We start from the raw sequence: 16,644 nt of genomic DNA, 5'->3' as shown, positions 1-16,644 counted from the left end.
TCCTTAGTGAAAACGACGTTGTTTTGCATGCCAATGCGGCTAAACAATGTCAAAATGACGTCGTTTTGGTGGTGACGTGGTAAATAATTAATATAATAATTAATTAATTAATTAACTTTAAAAAGGGGAGGGGAGAGGAGGAGGAGGAGGGAGGCAGCTGGTGGTGACCGTTCTTCTTCATTAATACTATAAGTGCACTTGTTAAGGAAAGCCAAGAAAACTGCACTTAATGGTCTCCTCTTGAGCTAAATGGTTACCCTCTGGGCATGTATGAAGTTAATCGATTAGATAAAAAGTGACATTATGTACAATGCCTAGAATTTCAGCAAGAAAGTGCGAATTTCCATGGGACCAAGCTCGACAATGAGATCTAAGACGTCCACTGGGCCGCCTCTTAAGGGCGTCGGTTCTGCTGCTGCTTCCCCTTCGACTTTCCACGTCATCCGCTTCATTTCAGACTTCTCTTGGTTTGCAGACAGGCTCATTTCTTTTACTTCCCTTATCTGAAGTCAGTGATCACATATATCAATTTCCAAATCATGTCATCAGTGTGACAAAACTACTTCGTCTGGTTGGCACATACTAAGAAGAGCAACGACATTGGAGCAGTAAAAGCTTTACGTACCGTTCTTCCTGCGAACATCCTCTTCAGCTCGACTTTAGCCAAGGTCGAATATTCTGCATCTTCACCAGCCTAGATATTTTCACAAGCATAACGATGGAAATGAATAATACTGTAGTATACATCAATCGCCTCTCTTTGAGTGAAGACGGACAAAATCAATTATGAGTGTGTCAAATTGATGGAAAGTGTGGTAGTGAGTGAATAGCCTAAAAGAAATGGTTTTGTCAATCCAAGAGGCGATGCCTGCATTGTTGGACTACAGTCTCCTGTGGGTTTGTGAAGATCCTTAATTCTGTTGATTCCAGATCACGCGTGGACATTCATATAATAGCCCCAGTGACATCGCATTCAAATGAAATAGACTGACGAAGCTCTTTCTTTTTGGGCAAAAGGGCAAATGAAGTTCTTTTCTCACCTCATAAAGATGTGCGAGACGTAGAAGTGCACTTCCATCATCCAATTCCTGCGAAACAGAGAGGTCAGTTAATCCCAAAAGGAAGGGGAGAGGAAGAGAGAGGGAGAGTATCTGAGATAACACTCAATTACCTGCAGAGTGATCAAAGCGACATTCTGAGGTAAACTGTAACTCGAATCCATCGCAGTCGCACTGGTAACATAAGAACCTGTCCATTCCTCCATCTTCTGCAGGGTCATTCAAAGCTCAGGTAAAGGCTTAAGCATGGACCCAAAAAAGCTAATGCACTCAATCCCTACCTCATGTGCAAAAGTCAAAACTAAAGGCGAGTACACTTCTTGGCCAATAGTCCGACGCCAGTGAGCTCCGGCCCGGGTTTGTTGATGCCTATGTAGTAGTGTCCTCGTACCTGGTCATACAACATCGCTTGGGAAAAATGAACGAGGAAAAACAGTTCTTCGTCCACAGATAAATGCAATGTACCGTTAGTCCTTTGCATGTGCTATTTGAAATGCACACCGTCTCGTTGGGAGGTCCAACCACACCTGTGTTATAGGGTATTTTCCTGGTGCACAAAGCAAGAGAAGTTAAAAGATTTGTAACACGAAGAGAGGAAGTAATGATATGGGGTGGAACACAGAAATGAGGTGCCACACCTGTGAAGCATCAACTCTATTTGCCCATCTTCGATACTGGCTCCTCCAGCAGCACGATCCACTAAGACCGAGAATTCGGTTTTGTTGTCCATGGTGAAAATCCCAAGATTAATCTGATGGCATAGTGTTGGAGGAGAAGATCATGTTTAGGGGACAAACATATTCATGAGTCCAGGCTATAGGTTGATGACGTTTCATCTATTCAAGGACCATATTATCACTCGCAAGCATTTGCTATATCATTAAATTAAGGAACTTACTGGATAGTAGTTTCCTGAAACAGGTTGGGTAACAGTGAGGACCAATCTGGTCTATAATCTCGCACCTACAATAACGATTGCAAGCTTTCTACATCAGCCTGGGACCATTGACGAGCAAGCAAGATGGCTGTTGTATGAATAAACACTGTGACTAGAAGAGAATAATATGTGGTACATCATTTCGACTAAGATGTAACTTAGTGGATAATGAGAATGCAGATTCCAGGGACCATCTTTCAAACCAACTTTTCTTTTAAATGACATCTGAAATTTGAAATACTCGAAGAACATCATAAATTTATAACACTAGGGTAGTGTTTCTTAGGGGAGCGAGTTGAAAAACAATAGTAAGTCTAGCAAACTTTGCACTCCCCCTGCTTATACCAATATTCAGATTATCAGTCATGAATGTTATAAGGAAAGGTGGCATCCAATGAAAATCTAGGGTTTCGGAATTTACCCGTTTTATGAAATCCCTTCCATTAGAATCGGTTTAGAAGGTCTTCTCTGTGGCCATATTTGCCGTCATTTGTGTTATCACCTCCTTCCCAACTCCATCATCTGTTGGAATTGGTCCAATCTTCAAAGTTCAAAGCAAGAAGTCTTAGGAGAATTTCTTGGAGTTTGAAGAGGCTGATACTACGGAGACAGTAGTGACAATAAATCCATTGACTTTGCATGCAAAGCATGGAAAATCCAATCAAATGTTTTGTTGCATTACTCCGTCATCTGTAGAATATCACAGTTTACAAAGAAAGAAAAATAGGGAAGGGCAGCTCACTGTAAATTCAACATCAGCATGCTCTTTATCCTTGTGTAATCTTGTGACCTAGTAAGGTAAATCAAGGTAAAGTCAGATGTCTAAAAATCAAGCCAGTTGACTCATGTGATGCCATTATGCTGGTCCAGATCTTCATAAGAAGCACTTCATTAGCGGCAGTTCATACCCAGTGGGCCAAAAGAGTATATCAATAGTGTCATGGTTTCTTGCACCAACTGTTCTGGAATGAAATTAGTTATTTGACATACTGAATCTAAATTTGAAATAAAAACAGGGCATAATAGAAGTAAATTAATTTCCAGTTCTCTGACATCAAATCAAAACCCTTATAATAGTTTGTTTGCTAAGGGAGCAACAATGTTCGAGTACAAGACCAAACTTAATTACTGGATATCATCACTTGGATCAAACTTAAAAACTTAAGCTACTAATGGGAATGTCCAACATGCAATGAACAGGTCCTCTTTTTTTTTTTTTTTTTTTTTTTTTTTTCTAGTTCTAGGATTCTGGTTAAATGAACAACATTTCCGATTAGTAGCTTAGCTAATCAAGCCAAATGTTAACTACTATGCTTCAGTCTAACCCTATGTTAAAATATCTACATTCTGGACAGTTTTGGGTCCTTCAAGTATCTTGAGTTCTGTAAGCTGACGGGAACCAAAACCCATAGGTTCTAAAAAAGACAGTAAGGGAAACAGGTGAGCAAATCATCAGGATAAGAAGTAAATGTGCTTGGACTTAATTTATCAGACAAATAACCTGATAGATCCATGAACTGAACTGCTGATGCACTTCATCAACTAGTGGTCCCCGAACAACCTTCAGGGGCACCTGCAAGGGTTGAAATGGGGGACAAACTTTATGTGTCCAATCTTGTTGTTAAAATAGATTTAATGTACAATATCACTGAATGCAAGGTATTATTTAATGTTCCAAGAGTGAGCTGGAGTAGGCACAGCCGAGTAATGACAGGCTGCTTACTTTTCTTGAAACAATAGTTGGATGAGCCCCATTTGGACGGAAGATATACAAATTAGAAGCCTGCAATAAAAAAATTCTGCTGATCATTTGCAGCTATTTATCTACCATTCCTTGGTTTGTGCTGTGAAAAGGTCCACATTCCGGTCTGCATAGTATCATAAATCAAGCACAGAAAGATTTACCGGAGAATCATCTGTACCGCCGATGCTTGAGGAATAGTAGAGATAGCTTTGCTGTACTGGTACATCAACCTGGTAAATTTGAGTTGAATAACTAGACATTCTATGTAGTGAATTTGGCATAGCCACACAGTAGCATGTAAGAAACCATTGTGAATGCTCTGTAACGCAATCAAATAAGTAAAAGTGATGAAGGAGACAGAGTGTTATATAACGCAGGACATTGAATCCTTGTCAAACCCTGAAGAAAAGCTAATGTCATTATATGAATCAAAACATTTAAATTTTAGGAGAAGTTATCATTGTTTCGCTTTAGCCACTATAAATGGGCACTTTCTATTTGCTGATAGATTACATGACCCTTCAACCTAGAATTACACTTTCTTCTTAAGTCCTCAGAGGACAAAGAGGTGCTGGGAACATTGTAATATGAGAGATATTAAGAAAGTAGGTTCAGATGCCAACCAAATGAGATCCAATCCAAGAAGCAAAAGAAAGGCAGAATATTGAGATGAGATAGTGCTCTAAACAGAAAAGACGGATACCGCTGATCCTCAATGGAAAATGAAGATATAATAGGTACATCAAGCGTCCAAAAGTTATTATTTGGAAGACGTGATTGAAGCTAGAGAGCTGAAACAGCCAAGTTGCATTCCAGAATCCATTTCATCATAATAACTTGTTTGGATACCAGAAGATGTGTTTGTCAATAAGCAACGAAAGTGGTGTGCATGTAAATTTTAGATTTCAGAGAAACTGGTGAGTGAGATATTCATAAACATACTTTTCGCAGTACACAAAATAGGCCTTTTCTTAGAGCCAGTTACTTTGGCTTGTACAAAATCTTTGTAAAGAACAAGTTTTTGCTACAGAAAAGTCTCGAGTATGATTCTGGTCCAAAGAACTTTGAAGAAGTGGATGAGATTGATAATTTCAATGGATTTTATGCATGCACAGTGAAAAGGTAATAGAACAGTGAACACACTCTGGAACAAAATCTCGTTGCTAAACAAAAATTTGTAGCTTTCTCTAGACTCACCCCAGTTTTAGAATTGAACATCCGGACAAGTTGCCCGGAGGTTGACGAAAATAGCATCTTCAGATCACCTGGTCCAACTTCTATGGTATCATTCTGTGGATCGCCCAGTGTTGAAAGGAAACTAGTTTTACTTTCCCTGCATCATTTTGAAGCCCAAATGAGGAAAGTAAAATTAACTGAGTCGACGTGGCCCTCTGACGACTTCAAAGCTGTGTCAAATTAATCGTGCTGATTGGTTTTACGGCCTCAGAACCATGCACTCCGAATGGATTCTGAATAGTTTTGGAGAACGTCTAGGCTCATCTCCATTCCTCCATGATGCAGTTCGGGCCATGCAGATTCTTAAGGTTTTGAATTTTGACTCATTATTCATTGTGCTTCCTGTTCACGTAATCTACTCTAGCAAGCCTTGGCAGATGATATAAATATCAATCTCAGAGGCTTGAATGATTGTTGTCGAGAATCAAGTATGTCAAATACCAACCTTCTGTAGCTGCTTTAGAAATGAAGTATGTGTTCCAACCCAGCGGTGGTAATGAAACTTGAAATACAAGCCAGTACTTAGGGATCTGCTGTGGCGATAATCCCAAGTAGGCTTTCACATAGAAGTTCCTCAAGTTGATTGTGACATTATCCAAATCGATAAGTTGTGCTTCGACGGTATGTCCAGAAGAGTCATGGATGACGAAATTTGAATCAGTAACCTAGTGGACATTGTCATTGCCACATTATATCGAGGGGCAATTATTATTCTGTCGATGCATAAACTATTGGCACAACAGGAAAGAAGTAAAATACTCACGGAAATCCTTTAAATATCAGTTCGATTCCATCCAAGCGAATTATATGCTAGCACAACCTGATAAAGAAATTTTTTATTAGAACGTGCATATTTCTTTGAAGAATATACAGCATAAAACCCAAAAACTTACCAGACTCTTTCCGTCTGGAATATCTTCCTCTGTTGCTGGGCAGAAACTTATATTGAGTAAAGGGCACTGTAAAAAACGTGACGTAAGCAAGAGATGAATACAGGTCATCTTTAGTCTTTGGACAAAATTTAAGTCCCGATGAACCGACTAGCTTATATGATAGTTTGAAGAATGTTTACAAATCCTTTTTTGTCGGAAATTGTGGGAATTGAGTTAAAACTTACCTGGTTAAAGTTCAAAACAGGCAATGAGCACTGACCTCCTGGTTTCTTACTAACTAGGCAGGAGAGAGCATTATCAACCACAGCTTCTGCCTAATTGATTTTAGAACAAAGGCATATAGAGATTAAATGAGAGTTCGGAACAAAGAATCCTGAAAGGGAAAATTCAATGGGACTTCATTTTCCGACCTCAGAAGCTCCAATAGCTAGGCGCTTCTCATAATCATTGGTTGTGTGCTGTTTGGCAGTACCGGTGAGAGCATCGTGATGTTGCACTAATCCTAGGGCATCTCCGAGCCTGTAAGTGCTAGGACCACTGGACCTGCGCCCCACAAGAAATTCAAGTTGGCGCGCTGCCTATATAGACAAAAGAGAGCACAGTCATGGTGATGTTTAATGGTGCTATACTTAGTACATATGTGGGATAGATGATATTTATCATAGAAGGAAGGGGGGAAAACACAATATCTTCTCAGACGTTCGTTTGAAGAATTAACCCTGCCCATGGCACATAAATAATTCCAAGACATCACAGTTCATCCCTTTAGAAACTTAACTTACATAGTTGTAAGCACGCATTGAATACAAAATAATTTAAGTCCTGAGCATTCTACTTGGCTTACAAAAGCGCAACAACATGAAGAGATATACTGTGTTCTGTTATGGTATGAGCTTCAATAAAGAGAAACAATACCAAATGGTATCCACTAAGCATCCTAACATATCCTTTCAGGGCTGGCCGGCTAGTAAAAAAGCCAGTCCAGTAGGCATCTTTTCTATCTGCATACCTGTACACAGGGGCAAGTGTCAGTCATATATCAAGTCGATGGTGTTTGAAATAGATATATCACATAAAGGCAACTGAGATGGGTAAAAAGAGATAGTTACGGTAAGTAATCGTCAGTTTTCAAAGGCCATGATACATTTGCTGCATTTTTGGCATCCATGTAAATAGATGGTGTAGAGTATAATGCATTCACCCGGCCATCCTGAGAGAGAAGAAATATCAGGAACAGGAAAAGAAAATTATGGCAAGTGCATTGGAAAAAAAAAGGAGAAGAGAGGGGCAAAAACATATCTCTACTCTCCAGAGTAAGCTTAGAAAGTGTCATTTTAAACTAAGTGTTATTTCAGACTAATTGTAGATCCTTTTATGTTACATCTCAGAGAAAAAGATACTGGTGGAAGTCTCCAGATTATCTGTGACTGGAAATGAGCTTTGCCAAACTTCAAGTGTTTTGATGCATAAACACTCGCATTTCACAATCATAAAAGCAAATAGTAAAGCAGGCAGTTTTACCTTGTTAACATAATGAATGAATTTGTCCATCTGCTTGAACCAAGACTCAGCGTACTGGTACACAAAATCATCACCCATGGTCCACATAATGTGATTTGTTCTTGTAACATTTGCCTGTTCATTGGGAAAAATGAGTTCCTGTATATGTACCTCAATGATGTTTATTCAAATATAATTATTTGATAATGGTCAGTTTCCGTCTGAGACAAACCAAGATACAACAAACCTGTTGTCTGCAAAAAGCTAAGAATATACCTGTGTCATTGCAGCACCAATAAAATCATTCACTCTTTTTTTTCGACATTGTAGTCATACAGGAGATTATTATCCTGCAGTTTGAATATCTCAAATGTGAATCTGTCTGCCACAAAAAGAAGCTTGAAAGTGATTAATTTGGTTGAATAACAGCACACACCTGAACAGGCTCAAAATCATTAGACACTTCAAAATTAAAACCTTCCGGTGGACTATAGTGAACGGGAAATGCATTTGCGAAAATCTACAAAGGCACAGACAAGCACATGATATTAATCTTTGGGGTGAAGTAACCAAGGAAAATGAAGGTAATGAGGTTGCTTCTGTTTCAAACCTGAGATGAGGAACCAAATGTTCTAGACCCACGCCATATAACCTCTAGAGATTTATCATTCTTGCGATTCGCTCTGTCTTGATAGTCAATCCTCGCAAAATGCATTGAATCAAATCCAATCTGCAAAAATGGTGATGATCCTTTAATAGGAAATACAACTCAAAGCATGGAAAATTTATTGGGAAAAATACCATGCTGAGCAACTTTTTTCATTTAATGACATAGAAAGTTAGACAACATGATACTTCTCAAAGTCTAATGGTTGCATCATAGTGTGCAGACATCGAAACAAAAAAAAAAAATAATAACTCAGAGCTACACTTAAGACTGATTGGAAGGTGAAAACAGAAAAGGTTGACATCGAGAAAACCTTAGATAGAATCTTCTACCTCAGCTCCAAGTAGGTAAGCTTGCACAGCAGAATGTCCAAATGGATCAATTTGCCATCCAACTCGAGGAACTTTGTTGAATTGTGACTTTATCAGGCCATGACCCAGAGTTGTTTGGTCAATCATGTCTGTTAAGTTACTTTAATTGAGTTTCCTTTATTATCAGAGTTTTATTTCCTTTTTACTTACATAAGGATATTATTGTTATATACAATTTATATTCAATATAAATACAATGGGTGTAGGGTTTCTGTGATTACAGAAAACTACAGCCCTCTCTTTCTTTCTTTTACATTCTCTTTCTCCTCCTTCTCTCTTCCTTCTTTCTCTCTTTCTACTTGCTGCGGGTTCTCTAATCAGTTTTGTGACATGGTATCAGAGCGGGTCTAACTATCTGATTACTTAATCATATTGCTGGTTTGAGAGTCCCCTAGTAACTCTACTTCTTCTCTGGTGCGTAGCCACCTAAAGCTGCAATTTTTATCTGTTTTCTCTTCAAGTCTCGATACATATGAGATCAGAAGATATCGGATTCATCAAGTTCGGTTTATGAACATGGATTACAACACTTGCTGATCAGCGGATTCAAGAATCAGAGTATTCTATTGATTATGGTTGACTAGTCTTGCTGGCTTTCCGTCAAACATATAATTATTTGAATCGAGATTTCTGGTCAGATATTTTCTTCTATACAGCAGTCTCTATTTATGAGTTTTCAGCATATCCCTTTGGTTAATTGATGGAGCCAATTACATCTGATTATACATTAGCGTTGCTGCTTTGTTACTTGCACTAAAGTAGCCTCCTTGATTAGTGGTAGATATACTTATATTGAGATTATCATCATGAGTGATACTAAGGCTTCTACAGATAGTGTCAACGTTCAAATTACCACTATTAAATTAAATGGATCCTCCAATTACTTGTTGTGGGCCCAAGCTGTGAAGGTCTATATTAATGCCAAAGGGAAACTTCATTATCTTACTATAGACCCTCCTGCTGAAAATTCTAAAGACTATACTGATTGGATGAGAGAGAATGATACACTTTTGGTGTGGTTATGGAATAGCATGGAACCATCCATCGTTGCTAATGTCATGTTCCACACAACTGCTCAAGGATTGTGGGATGATCTTATGGAGAGCTACTCACAAGACAAAAATATGTCTAGAGTCTATAAACTACATGAGAAGATCTTTAATTTTAAATAGGAAGACAAGTCTCTTGGAGAATATTATAGTGCTTTGAAAGGTATGTGGGAAGAACTCAATCTTTATCAGCCCATCACTACCGATCTTGAGAGACTAAAGACACAACGATCTGAATTTCAAGTGGCCAAATTTTTATCGGCTTGAATGCTGACTTACACTGTGAAGAGTCAGCTTCTTCTGGAGAGAGAGTTCCTTCTATGAATGAAGCATTTTGTCGAATTCAGCGCATTGTCCCTCCGTCTTCTACTTCATCTAAAGACAATTCAGCATTTGTGGCTGGTAGTGGTGGTCGTGGTCGTGGTGGATTTTCCAATAGAGGTCGTGGTTTCGGGGGAAATCGTAGTCGTGGTGGTGGACGTAATGGACAAAGTTCTGATCGAGACAGCCGTCAGTGTATACACTGTGGCAAATTCGGTCATATTGTTGACACTTGTTGGGCCAAGCATGGCAAGCCTGAGTGGGCTCAACGATCAGTTATTGCAAATACTGCTATGTCTGAAGGGAGTGCTCGAAATGTGTCTTACGACATGAACCCATCTCTCCCACCTGGGGGTAGTTCTTCTGAGTCTACGGCTCGAGATGATATGGTTGCACAACTCATCAAACGTGTCCAACAACTAGAGGCTTCCAATTTCTCATCCACTGCTACTCTTGCACGTACAGGTAACATGGCTCTTTCTCTACTTTGTCTCCTAACGCCTCTTGGGTCATTGACTCGGGGGCTTCTAGTCATATGACGGGTAAGCAAGAACTATTTTCTTCCCACACTAATTCTAGTCCTTCATCCGAAGTTATTTTAGCTAATGGTTCATCGACTCAAGTGGTTGGATCAGGGACTGTTCCACTTACATCTTCCTTATCTTTGTCCTCTGTTTTACATGTTCCCCAACTTCCTTTAAATTTGTTATCTGTTAGTCGGTTAACTAAAGCTCTTAGTTGTTCGGTTACATTTTATCCATCTCATTGCATTTTTCAGGACCTTCGACAAAGAAGATGATTGGTGGAGGGCATGAATGTGATGGACTCTACTATCTCAATGGTGTCTCCCTTTGCCGACGCCAATGGTCTAGCTGCTAGTTCTATTACCCCCTATTATGGCATTCTCGTTTAGGGCATTTATCTTTATTTAAGTTACAACAAATAATTCCCGAGTGTAAATCAATTTCTACTCTTGAGTGTGAGGCTTGTGAACTTGGGAAACATCATCGTAGTTCCTTTCCTAATCGTAATGATTCTCGTGCATCTACTTTACTTGAACTTGTTCATTCGGACATCGGGGACCTTCCCGTATTGCTAGTAGAAATGGTTTTAAGTACTTTGTTACTTTTGTGGATGATTATTCTCGTTTAACATGGCTCTATATGCTTCATGACCGCTCTGATTTTTTACATGTTTTTCAATTATTTCATCATGAGGTTACTAATCAGTTTAATACATCTCTGAAAATTTTGCGAACAGATAATGCTCTAGAATATACACAGAAATCAATTTCTTTGTTTTGTTCTAATCTTGGCATTATACATCAAACAAGTTGTACTTATACCCCTCAGCAGAATGGTGTGGCCGAGAGAAAATACCGTCACCTTCTAGAAGTTGCTCGTTCACTCTTATTTCATATGAATGTGCCAAAATCTTTTTGGAGTGATGCTGTCCTTACCGCATGTTACCTCATAAATCGTATGCCTTCCACTGTCCTCAATCATCAGTCACCAATCAGTGTTGCATTTCCTGATAAGCTGTTATTCTCTCTTACCCCGCGCGTCTTTGGGTGTGTCTGTTTTGTTCATAACCTACGTCCCGGTTCTGATAAACTATCTCCTCGTGCTACTAAATGTATTTTTCTCGGGTATTCACGTTCACAAAAGGGATATCGGTGTTATGATCCTACAACTTATACTCAATATGTTAGTGCTGATGTTACTTTTTTCGAGGGCACACCATACTATTCTGCGAGGGTAAAGAGTTTTCAGCGACATTGTAGCTGATCCTCCTATCCCACAACAAATCCCCTTAGATTCTGTTAGTCCGTCTCTAGTATCTCCTCCCTTGCGGGTGTATCGGCGGCGCGATCTACGGCACCACCGTCTCCAGCTCTTCAATGCCCTCCAATCAATCTTCCTCCTTGTCTCCGGGTCCAGGACGATCTTCCTATTGCCCTTCGCAAAGGTACTCGGTCTTGCACACAAAAATCCTCTTTGGCTTACCCTATTGAGCGTTATGTGTCTCTCTCACATCTTCCTTCTCCATTACATGACTTTGCTTTATCATTACAAACTCACACAATTCCTACTTCTACCACTGAGGCTTTGTCTCGCCTTGAGTGGAAGAAAGCTATGGATGTGGAAATGGAAGCTCTAGTCTCTCGCCAAACGTGGTCATTGGTTGATCTTCCCTTGGGAAAGATGTGATGAAGTGTCGTTGGGTGTACACTATCAAGTACAATCCGGATGGCTCAATCGAGCGTCTTAAAGCTCGACTCGTTGCTAAAGGTTTTACTCAAACTTATGGAGTGGATTATTTTGAGACTTTTTCCCCTGTGGCACGTCTAAACTCTGTTCGTGTTGTTATTTCTCTTGCTGTGAATTTCGATTGGCCATTATATCAATTAGATGTCAAAAATGCTTTTCTTTATGGTGATTTGTCTGAAGAAGTATATATGGAGCAACCTCCTGGGTATGTTGCTCAGGGGGAGAATCATAGTAAAGTATGTCGGCTACATAAGGCAATTTATGGGTTGAAACAGTCTCCAAGAGCATGGTTACATAAGGCAATTTATGGGTTGAAACAGTCTCCAAGAGCATGGTTTGAAAAATTCAGTTCGGTGATTTCAGATGTGGTTTCCACCAATGTTATTCTGATCATTCTATTTTTGTTCGCAAGAAGGAATCGGGGTAGTCATTCTTGTGGTATATGTGGATGATATAATTGTCTCGGTAGTGATGTGACTGGCATTTTGAGATTAAGTCCTTTCTTCAGCAGCAATTTCAGATTAAGGACTTGGGAACTCTTAGATATTTTCTGGGAATTGAAGTTTTACGAAGTAAAAAAGGTATTAATTTGTCTCAGCGAAAGTATGTTCTTGATCTTTTGTCTGAGACAGGTACACTAGCTTCCAAGCCAGTTGATACTCCTATGGATCCAAATCAAAAGTTTGGAGTTGATGATGGAAAAGAAATTGAAGACAAGCATCAATATCGGCGTCTAGTTGGGAAACTAATTTATCTTACTGTTACACGTCCCGATATTTCTTTTGCTGTTGGCGTGGTGAGTCGGTTTATGGAGTCACCTAAGAAAGTTCATTGGGATGCTGTATGTCGCATTCTTCGATATCTTAAAAGCTCTCCTGGTAAGGGACTCATTTATAAATCTAATGGTTCTTCTACTTTGGTTGGTTATTGATGCTGATTGGGCTGGGTCAACATATGATCGACGGTCTACAACTGGGTATTGCACTTTTATTGGTGGTAATTTGGTTACTTGGAGAAGTAAGAAACAAACTACCATTGCCAGGTCTAGTGCAGAGGCTGAATATCGTGCTATGGCATACTGTGGCTGAATTGTTGTGGTTGAAATCTCTTCTCCAGGAGCTTGGATTTTCTATTAATCAACCTATTGACATGATGTGTGATAATCAAGCAGCCATTTATATTGCTGGGAATCCTGTTTTTCAAGAACGAACTAAGCATATAGAAGTTGACTGTCACTTTGTTCGTGATGCTGTGAAGCAGAAGTTGGTTGCTACTCCTTACGTTGCCTCTAGAGATCAATTTGCTGATATGTTTACCAAAGCATTATTTCGTCCTGCTTTTGTTGCTAGTTGTTCCAAGCTAGGCATGAGTGACCTATATGCTCCAGCTTGAGGGGGAGTGTTAAGTTACTTTAATTGAGTTTCCTTTATTATCAGAGTTTTATTTCCTTTTTACTTACATAAGGATATTATTGTTATATACAATTTATATTCAATATAAATACAATGGGTGTAGGGTTTCTGTGATTACAGAAAACTACAGCCCTCTCTTTCTTTCTTTACATTCTCTTTCTCCTCCTTCTCTCTTCCTTCTTTCTCTCTTTCTACTTGCTGCGGGTTCTCTAATCAGTTTTGTGACAATGTCGATGTAATGAGTTGTTGCCTCGTCATGCATACACCATCCGCCATTTCTGCAAATTGCCAACATTACTGTCAGGGCAGTAATGGTGCAGAAATTGCCATAGACCCCGTTAAATGCTTACTGACTGCATACATGAATTCAAATTGGCCAGCATTCACAAGTTTCCTCATTTGCTCTTGTGTTTCTGGACTTTGCTCTAACCACCATCTTTGGAAGAAAGCCTATTAAGTCATGAAATTCGTTAGTTACTCTATCAAGTTAAACTCGTTTGTAAGTGGACAGTGGAGGGAATGAGTGAAGGCCTGACGTGAAGAAGCAACAGCATAAGAACAACTGTTTGTTCACTGAAATTACGATTGTTTAACAATCGTGAGCAAAAATTAGTGAGGTACACTTTAAAAGAAGTAGAAGTTGGCTATGATCTGCATCTATCAAGATAAACAAGTATTACAAAGTGCATTATCTTACAAGCATAGCAAAGTATACAATTTCTTGATAAGTTAAATCTATTTTGGTTAAATCACAGTTTTCTCTACTCTCTTTTTCCTTTTTGGCCTCAATTGAGGGTAATAGAAGAGGACTCTGAGAATAAGCAATTAAGGTGCATGAACTGACGCTGATAAGATTAAGAGAACCAGTATGCAAGTCCACGAGAAGATGAATGCAAAAGTTGTGTAAAGATTGCATAGTCTTAGGCATCAAATTTTTCTTCTGTGTTCAGATTATTGAATGCCAGTTGTCTTTACTGCAGAATAACAATCAATATTCACGGGGAAAAAATGGTAACAGGTACTATCAAATGTAGTGTTCACGAAGCATAAAAGACAGGAAGCATGTGGCTACATAATCTCAAAGGTTCATCTTGCCGAAGTACGTCTTCATTTTGCAACATGAAATTAAAAACTAGAATCATGTAATGGCCATTTTCAAGTTAAGTGGGACTGTAATGCTGAACTTCAATATCTTCTGTCCAGTGTGTCTTGGTGGCATGCCTGGAGGTTCAGTTGCTCTTCTAATGCAATTGTATTGCACCATTGCACAAAGATTTTGACTTCGTTATAGGCCAAACCGGTCAGTGTCTTCAGGTCATGCATAATGGATTTGCGGATTTGTCAATCATAACTATGAAAAGGATTAATATCACGATGCCAATTGGATTGAAGTTTGACCACAATGCTTTAGACCAGCGGAGTCGAGCTGATCAACTAGATTCAAACCTGAGAAATTGACTGATTGCAGAGAACTCAAAAACATGGTTTGAAGCTGATCAAAACAGAAACGAGCCTTCAGATATATGCATCAGAGACAGTCTAAAATTAACAGAATATACCATCTCGGCGAACACAAACTTCCTGTTGGGATCTCGCGCCAACGCTTTGATGACGGAATCAAGCACATTCTCAACGCAAGCACCCTGAACAACCAGTAACACACATAAGAACATTTTGCCATTCACATCACTGCATCATTATATATCAACTGAACAGTATAGCCGAATTTCACTCTGCTGTTCGAACCCAAAAATTTAAGGACCTGGATGGAGTTATTTGAGCCAACATAGTACTGATCGATGGTCTTCAACCATCCGACGTCATCGTGGAGTGTGGGACCAAGTGCACGTTCAACTTCCCTTCCACAACCCCAGCAACAGTGTTGTACTTCACGTAAGCTCCATCCACTCCTCCATACAACCATGCGACCTCCAAAATCACAATCACAAAACAAGAAGCCACAAGAGTACCCATTTCAGCAACCCCAACTACTCTCTCTTTTCTCTCTCAGTGACTGTTGACTTGATACGATTGATAAATGGTGAACTCACCAAAAGGTTGGACCAATGATTGAGTGATGGGTGGATCTCCGCCGGTTATATTGGACTTTAATGGACGGCCTGTAATTCATAGCGGTGTGTGTAGGATATTGACTCTTGACTGTGATTTGGCACAGATTCTGACCAAGTCTTTTTGCTTCATTCTCTCTTTCTATTAGTTAGAAGTGCAAAGATACTTCCTTTGTGTTGGTGCAATAATTCAATAATTCAGCACATCGGGTAATTAAAATCCAGTGAGGCCAAAGTAAGAATTATGCCCCAGATTCACTTGTTTACGCAAACGAAACAAAAAAAAGAAGAAAAAACGATCTTTTTCGATAAAAATGATTGTGTCCGGTCCAGTTATGATGGTCAGACTTCCTCTTTATAAACCTCGGCAAAGATCGAACACGTACTCATCGAACTTCATCTCTATCTATATGCAAGTCGGACCGCACTTTTCAACGAAAGAAAAAGCAATCGTCCCGGGTATTCGACATGCTCGTAAAGGTGATCTTCTATAATTTCAGACAAGGGGTGTTGAGATATGCGAAGTGCGATCTGACAAAAACCAGTATAACAGTACTAAAGCAAGCATCTCCATTGAAAAGAAGTGGTCGCTGTGGGGACTTCGTCCAAGGCCAAGAGACGGGACGAAGCAGGCCAAGGAAGACAAAACGAAAGAGACAACTGGCAAGGGACGTCCGTTGAGACATTTGTCTGTTTCTTTTCGGAGCGGGACGAGGATACTGACTGACGCTCGTTGAGATTTTTCGCCATGGTCACTTGTGAACGTTGCTCGCTGATCTTGAATATTTTTTTTTTCACTGATAATCAATCTGTCCATTATATTACTTTTCTTCACTGATTTTAGCCTCTCTAGTTTTGTTTCATATTATTATTATTTTTAAAAAGATGAATAGAACCCTTACCTTGGCAACATCGCTGTAATTCTTCAGCTTGAACACACTGACATCGAACCTGAGATGTTCCTAGGTAAGTTAATATGTTCATTTTCTTAATCTCTCACAACTAATGCAACCTGGAGATGGGCACTCCTAGGGTAGTCCAAAGCAGAGAAGAGAACTACCAGGAAGGACACAGTTCTGTACATTTGAACTGGCAATCATCTGGGCGAGTACTCATT

The 16,644-nt window shown here is 39.4% G+C and overlaps 1 pseudogene; it reads right to left on the bottom strand.

Annotated features, from left to right (window-relative positions):
- Positions 1-206: 206 nt before the first annotated feature.
- LOC120286391 lies at positions 207-16,611 on the bottom strand (annotated as a pseudogene).
- Positions 16,612-16,644: the final 33 nt, after the last annotated feature.

The sequence above is a fragment of the Eucalyptus grandis genome, chromosome 10, assembly GCF_016545825.1.
Source record: "Eucalyptus grandis isolate ANBG69807.140 chromosome 10, ASM1654582v1, whole genome shotgun sequence".
Lineage (NCBI taxonomy): Eukaryota > Viridiplantae > Streptophyta > Magnoliopsida > Myrtales > Myrtaceae > Eucalyptus > Eucalyptus grandis.
The sequence above is the reverse complement of the archived record's forward strand: the minus strand, read 5'-3'. Positions and strand labels throughout refer to the sequence as shown.